Raw genomic sequence first — 7,618 nt, forward strand, 5'->3', positions numbered from 1 at the left:
TAGGGTTGTGTTTTGGCTTCGAAACACCATAAGATACACTTCAATCGGACTTCGGTAGCCTGAGTTATTGTTGTTTAACAATTGTGCGGTTAGCCAACCTGTTTGTGAGATTCTGGTTTCGTATATTTCAAATTTGACCTAGTTAGGGTGAGAACTGGACTGAGTTGCCTTCATCAAAGTTGTAACCCTATGTCTTAGCTTCACAACGGTATAAATTGCACCCCAATCCGATAAACGTAGCTTCGATTGTATCCGTTACGCAAAAACACGTCAAATCTGTCTTTTGCTAAGACTTTTCCGCACATGTCGTTAGCTTGATTTTGTATTTGTATGACTTGGAGCCTATGGAATGGCTAGTGAAATGAGATGAATTGATGTTGTTTGTAGGTTGGAAATGAAGCATTTATGGGGAAATACTGTCCGAACTTTGAGTATGTATGATTGCTTTGAGTATGTGATTTAGGGCTTGGACTCGGACAAGGTAATGATATATGATGGATGATTTCTGAGCCGTGGAGGTGAGTGACCCTAAACTATTTCCAAAGTACTTTTGAAATGTTTCTTGCATTATTTACTCGACTGCATATCATGCGTGCTTGCATGTGAGTTCATGACAAGTTTTGGCTTTACTGAGTTCTTGGGGAGTCTTGTGCTGGACACCAACGTCTCCACCCTGTTTATGGTTCATGTTCATGTTTATCTGGAGCTCAAAAAGGGGCTCCCTCTCTCTGTTTACTGTTATACGTTCAAGGATCTATTTGAGCGTTGGGTGTTTAAGTGCAATGATTTCAATGGCTCACCAGAGCAAATATCCGTACATTTGATTTCAGAATCATAACATCATCGAAATGCATTATTGTGAATGATATTTGATTACTGGTTTTATTCGGTTACTCACTGAGCTTTTAGCTCACCCCAAAACTATTTTATTCCCCCCAAAGGGCTCGAGGCGAAGGAAGTGCTTGTAGTACTTATTCATGTGGCTGGATGGATTATCTCCTGTATAGTTTGAGTTTTCGATTTCTCTTGTGTAATAGTTGGGTTTGTATGAATGTTTGGACTTCAATGGATGTATGTGTACGTTCCACGCTTGGGAATTGTTTCCGTTTCGTTTATGACATGTGATAATTGGAGAATTTGATGCATATTTCAGATTTATCTATTAACTTATTTGAGGACTGTAGTGAACGACCGAGTCCCGGCGAGAGTTGGGCAGGCGGTCCGCCGAACCCTTTGGTTCGCCTTAGGGGAAGGTGGGGCTGTCACAGTTGGTTTCAGAGCTTAGGCTTCAGATTCCTGTAGTGTATCCTAGGCTTGAAGTTTTGGATGCCGGACTGTGGGTTTGGTTTGAAATATCAGTGATTCTTGCGGGATGTCTTGACTTGATTGGTACAAGATGGAATGTCGAGGACGACATTCTTTTAAGGAGGGGAGTTTGTGACGCCACGAAAGAATGAGTGCGAGAACCCGAAAATTTTCTAATTTTCTAGGGTTTATTTTTTTTAATCGCCCGTCTTTTCTAAATTTTCTTTGTTAAAAAAATTCCACAGATAAAGTTTATGAGTAAATATAGTTTTAAGATGATTTTTCTAGTATCGGGTAGTTTTTGAGAAATAAGGAGTGTATATTGGACGTGGGACCCGCTAGTGCGGTAAATGCGATATATTTTTGACAATTTGTTGGGGTTTTCTATTAAGTGATATTATTTTACAAGGTGCTCAGAGATAATTAAAAGTTACCTATATGGATTAGTGTTAGAGAGACAAAGAGATAAGCTTAAGCAAGCAAGGTGACAAGTGTCACTTTGTGATTGGGTTGGACTTTGACCTTTGGACCAACTTTACTAATAAATCAAAAATTGACCAAAATCATCTTCATTCTTCATGCTTCTTGGCTGAACACATTGAGAGAGAAAAGAGAGAAAACCTTTCATTTGGTCACTTCAATTCTTGTCCAAATCTTGAGTTTCAACCGATTAAATTGCAAACCACTCCATAAAACTTGCTAGCTAAGGAAGATTGAAGATCTTGGTGGAGTTGTTTTGTAAGAAAAACCCCTAAGCCATCACCTTTCTTGATATTTGAATGTATCATGTCTAGCCATCCTTTCTTTGTTCTTGATTATGTTAAATTAATGACTTGTGATGGCTAAAGAGATGTTTTTGTGGTAGATTAGCACTTGAATGCATGAATTCCAGTTTAGGGTTTTAATTTTTCCTATTCTGCCCGGCCCTGTTACCTCTAGTTAGAGGCCGAATTGGCCTTAGCAAAAAACATGAAAGTTGTAGAGAATGATGTTTTCTAGTTGTCTGTAAATGTTCAGCCCAATCCGAGCTCGGTAGCCTGAGATAAGACGGAAATACCCAGACTGGTCAAGGTAGGAGTTCAGCGAACAGGGTTGTCATTTCACCCAATCTGACCATGATCCTTACCGAATTACATTTTGGCCAAAACATGAAAGTTGTAGCCAATGGTATAATCTAGTTTCCTGCAAAATATCAGCTCGAGCCTAGCACTGTAGCTTGTGAAATGACCGAAATACCCTTGACTGTCCATGAAACCTGTTTCGCGCCCAGATTTCTGTTTTCGTATAGTTTTCCATTTTTGACCATGAAAATGCATGATTTGGCCTTGGAGGTCTTCATAAGAAATGTAGGGTTGTGTTTTGGCTTCGAAACACCGTAAGATACACTTCAATCAGACTTCGGTAACCTGAGTTATTGCTGTTTAAAAATTGTGCGGTTAGCCAACCTGTTTGTGAGATTCTGGTTTCGTATATTTCAAATTTGACCTAGTTAGGGTGAGAACAGGACTGAGTTTCCTTCATCAAAGTTGTAACCCTATGTTTTAGCTTCACAACGGTATAAATTTCACCCCAATATGATAAACGTAGCTTCGATTGTATCCGTTACGCAAAAACACGTCAAATCTGTCTTTTGCTAAACCTTTTCCGCACATGTCGTTAGCTTGATTTTGTATTTGTATGACTTGAAGCCTATGGAATGGCTAGTGAAATGAGATGAATTGATGTTGTTTGTAGGTTGGAAATGAAGCATTTATGGGGAAATACTGTCCGAACTTTGAGTATGTATGATTGCTTTGAGTATGTGATTTAGGGCTTGGACTCGGACAAGGTAATGATATATGATGGATGATTTCTGAGCCGTGGAGGTGAGTGACCCTAAACTGTTTCCAAAGTACTTTTGAAATGTTTCTTGCATTATTTACTCGACTGCATATCATGCGTGCTTGCATGTGAGTTCATGACAAGTTTTGGCTTTACTGAGTTCTTGGGGAGTCTTGTGCTGGACACCAACGTCTCCACCCTGTTTATGGTTCATGTTCATGTTTATCCGGAGCTCAAAAAGGGGCTCCCTCTCTCTGTTTACTGTTACACGTTCAAGGATCTATTTGAGCGTTGGGTGTTTAAGTGCACTGATTTCACTGGCCCACCAAAGCAAATATCCGTAGATTTGATTTCAGAATCATGATATCATCGAAATGCATTATTGTGAATGATATTTGATTACTGGTTTTATTCGGTTACTCACTGGGCTTTTAGCTCACCCCAAAACTATTTTATTCCCCCCCACAGGGCTCGAGGCGAAGGAAGTGCTTGTAGTACTTATTCATGTGGCTGGATGGATTATCTCCTGTATAGTTTGAGTTTTCGATTTCTCTTGTGTAATAGTTGGGTTTGTATGAATGTTTGGACCTCAATGGATGTATGTGTACGTTCCACGCTTGGGAATTGTTTCCGCTTCGTTTATGACATGTAATTATTGGAGAATTTGATGCATATTTGAGATTTATCTCGTAATTTATTTGAGGACTGTAGTGAACGACCGAGTCCCGGCGAGAGCTGGGCAGGCGGTCCGCCGAACCCTTTGGTTCGCCTTAGGGGAAGGTGGGGCTGTCACAGTTGGTATCAGAGCTTAGGCTTCAGATTCCTGTTGTGTATCCTAGGCTTGAAGTTTTGGATGCCGGACTGTGGGTTTGGTTTGAAATATCAGTGATTCTTGCGGGATGTCTTGACTTGATTGGTACAAGATGGAATGTCGAGGACGACATTCTTTTAAGGAGGGGAGTTTGTGACGCCACGAAAGTATGAGTGCGAGAACCCGAAAATTTTCTAATTTTCTAGGGTTTATTTTTTTTAATCGCCCGCCTTTTCTACATTTTCTTTGTTATAAAAATTGCACAGATAAAGTTTATGAGTAAATATAGTTTTAAGATGATTTTTCTAGTATCGGGTAGTTTTTGAGAAATAAGGAGTGTATATTGGACGTGGGACCCGCTAGTGCGGTAAATGCGATATATTATTGACAACTTGTTGGGGTTTTGTATTAAGTGATATTATTTTACAAGGTGCTCAGAGATAATTAGAAGTTACCTATATGGATTAGTGTTAGAGAGACAAAGAGATAAGTTTAAGCAAGCCAGGTGACAAGTGTCACTTTGTGATTGGGTTGGACTTTGACCTTTGGACCAACTTTACCAATAAATCAAAAATTGACCAAAATCATCTTCATTCTTCATGCTTCTTGGCTGAACACATTGAGAGAGAAAAGAGAGAAAACCTTTCATTTGGTCACTTCAATTCTTTTCCAAATCTTGAGTTCCAACCGATTAAATTGCAAACCACTCCATAAAACTTGCTAGCTAAGGAAGATTGAAGCTCTTGGTGGAGTTGTTTTGGAAGAAAAACCCCTAAGCCATCACCTTTCTTGATATTTGAAGGTATCATGTCTAGCCATCCTTTCTTTGTTCTTGATTATGTTAAATTAATGACTTGTGATGGCTAAAGAGATGTTTTTGTGGAAGATTAGCACTTGAATGCATGAATTCCAGTTTAGGGTTTTAATTTTTCCTATTCTGCCCGGCCCTTTTACCCGTAGTTAGAGGCCGAATTGGCCTTAGCACAAAACATGACAGTTGTGGGGAATGATGTTTTATAGTCTCCTGTAAATTTTCAGCCCAATCTGAGCTCGGTAGCCTGAGATAAGACTAAAATACCCAGACTGGTCTAGGTTGGAGTTCAGCGAACAGGGTTGTCATTTCACCCAATCTGACCGTGAATGTTCACCATGATCCTTACCGAATTAGATTTTGGCCAAAACATGAAAGTTGTATCCAATGGTATAAACTAGTTGCCTGCAAAATATCAGCTCGAGCCTAGCACTGTAGCTTGTGAAATGACCGAGATACCCTTGACTGTCCATGAAACCTGTTTCGCGCCCAGATTTATGTTTTCGTATAGTTTTCCATTTTTGACCATGAAAATGCATGATTTGGCCTTGGAGGTCTTCATAAGAAATGTAGGGTTGTGTTTTGGCTTCGAAACACCATAAGATACACTTCAATCCGACTTCGGTAGCCTGAGTTATTGCTGTTTAAAAATTGTGCGGTAAGCCAACCTGTTTGTGAGATTCTGGTTTCGTATATTTCAAATTTGACCTAGTTAGGGTGAGAACAGGACTGAGTTGCCTTCATCAAAGTTGTAACCCTCTGTCTTAGCTTCACAACGGTATAAATTTCACCCCAATCCGATAAACGTAGCTTCGATTGTATCCGTTACGCAAAAACACGTCAAATCTGTCTTTTGCTAAACCTTTTCCGCACATGTCGTTAGCTTGATTTTGTATTTGTATGACTTGGAGCCTATGGAATGGCTAGTGAAATGAGATGAATTGATGTTGTCTGTAGGTTGGAAATGAAGCATTTATGGGGAAATACTGTCCGAACTTTGAGTATGTTTGATTGCTTTGAGTATGTGATTTAGGGCTTGGACTCGGACAAGGTAATGATATATGATGGATGATTTCTGAGCCGTGGAGGTGAGTGACCCTAAACTGTTTCCAAAGTACTTTTGAAATGTTTCTTGCATTATTTACTCGACTGCATATCATGCGTGCTTGCATGTGAGTTCATGACAAGTTTTGGCTTTACTGAGTTCTTGGGGAGTCTTGTGCTGGACACCAACGTCTCCACCCTGTTTATGGTTCATGTTCATGTTTATCCGGAGCTCAAAAAGGGGCTCCCTCTCTCTGTTTACTGTTATACGTTCAAGGATCTATTTGAGCGTTGGGTGTTTAAGTGCAATGATTTCAATGGCTCACCAGAGCAAATATCCGTACATTTGATTTCAGAATCATAACATCATCGAAATGCATTATTGTGAATGATATTTGATTACTGGTTTTATTCGGTTACTCACTGAGCTTTTAGCTCACCCCAAAACTATTTTATTCCCCCCACAGGGCTCGAGGCGAAGGAAGTGCTTGTAGTACTTATTCATGTGGCTGGATGGATTATCTCCTGTATAGTTTGAGTTTTCGATTTCTCTTGTGTAATAGTTGGGTTTGTATGAATGTTTGGACTTCAATGGATGTATGTGTACGTTCCACGCTTGGGAATTGTTTCCGTTTCGTTTATGACATGTAATTATTGGAGAATTTGATGCATATTTGAGATTTATCTCGTAATTTATTTGAGGACTGTAGTGAACGACCGAGTCCCGGCGAGAGCTGGGCAGGCGGTCCGCCGAACCCTTTGGTTCGCCTTAGGGGAAGGTGGGGCTGTCACAGTTGGTATCAGAGCTTAGGCTTCAGATTCCTGTTGTGTATCCTAGGCTTGAAGTTTTGGATGCCGGACTGTGGGTTTGGTTTGAAATATCAGTGATTCTTGCGGGATGTCTTGACTTGATTGGTACAAGATGGAATGTCGAGAACGACATTCTTTTAAGGAGGGGAGTTTGTGACGCCACGAAAGAATGAGTGCGAGAACCCGAAAATTTTCTAATTTTCTAGGGTTTATTTTTTTTAATCGCCCGCCTTTTCTACATTTTCTTTGTTATAAAAATTCCACAGATAAAGTTTATGAGTAAATATAGTTTTAAGATGATTTTTCTAGTATCGAGTAGTTTTTGAGAAATAAGGAGTGTATATTGGACGTGGGACCCGCTAGTGCGGTAAATGCGATATATTTTTGACAACTTGTTGGGGTTTTGTATTAAGTGATATTATTTTACAAGGTACTCAGAGATAATTAGAAGTTACCTATACGGATTAGTGTTAGAGAGACAAAGAGATAAGCTTAAGCAAGCAAGGTGACAAGTGTCACTTTGTGATTGGGTTGGACTTTGACCTTTGGACCAACTTTACCAATAAATCAAAAATTGACCAAAATCATCTTCATTCTTCATGCTTCTTGCCTGAACACATTGAGAGAGAAAAGAGAGAAAACCTTTCATTTGGTCACTTCAATTCTTGTCCAAATCTTGAGTTCCAACCGATTAAATTTGCTAACCACTCCATAAAACTTGCTAGCTAAGGAAGATTGAAGCTCTTGGTGGAGTTGTTTTGTAAGAAAAACGCCTAAGCCATCACCTTTCTTGATATTTGAATGTATCATGTCTAGCCATCCTTTCTTTGTTCTTGATTATGTTAAATTAATGACTTGTGATGGCTAAAGAGATGTTTTTGTGGAAGATTAGCACTTGAATGCATGAATTCCAGTTTTGGGTTTTAATTTTTCCTATTCTGCCCGGCCCTGTTACCCCTAGTTAGAGGCCAAATTGGCCTTAGCACAAAACATGAAAGTTGTAGAGAATGATGTTT

Source organism: Coffea arabica, chromosome 10e (assembly GCF_036785885.1).
Source record: "Coffea arabica cultivar ET-39 chromosome 10e, Coffea Arabica ET-39 HiFi, whole genome shotgun sequence".
NCBI classification, from domain to species: Eukaryota; Viridiplantae; Streptophyta; class Magnoliopsida; order Gentianales; family Rubiaceae; genus Coffea; species Coffea arabica.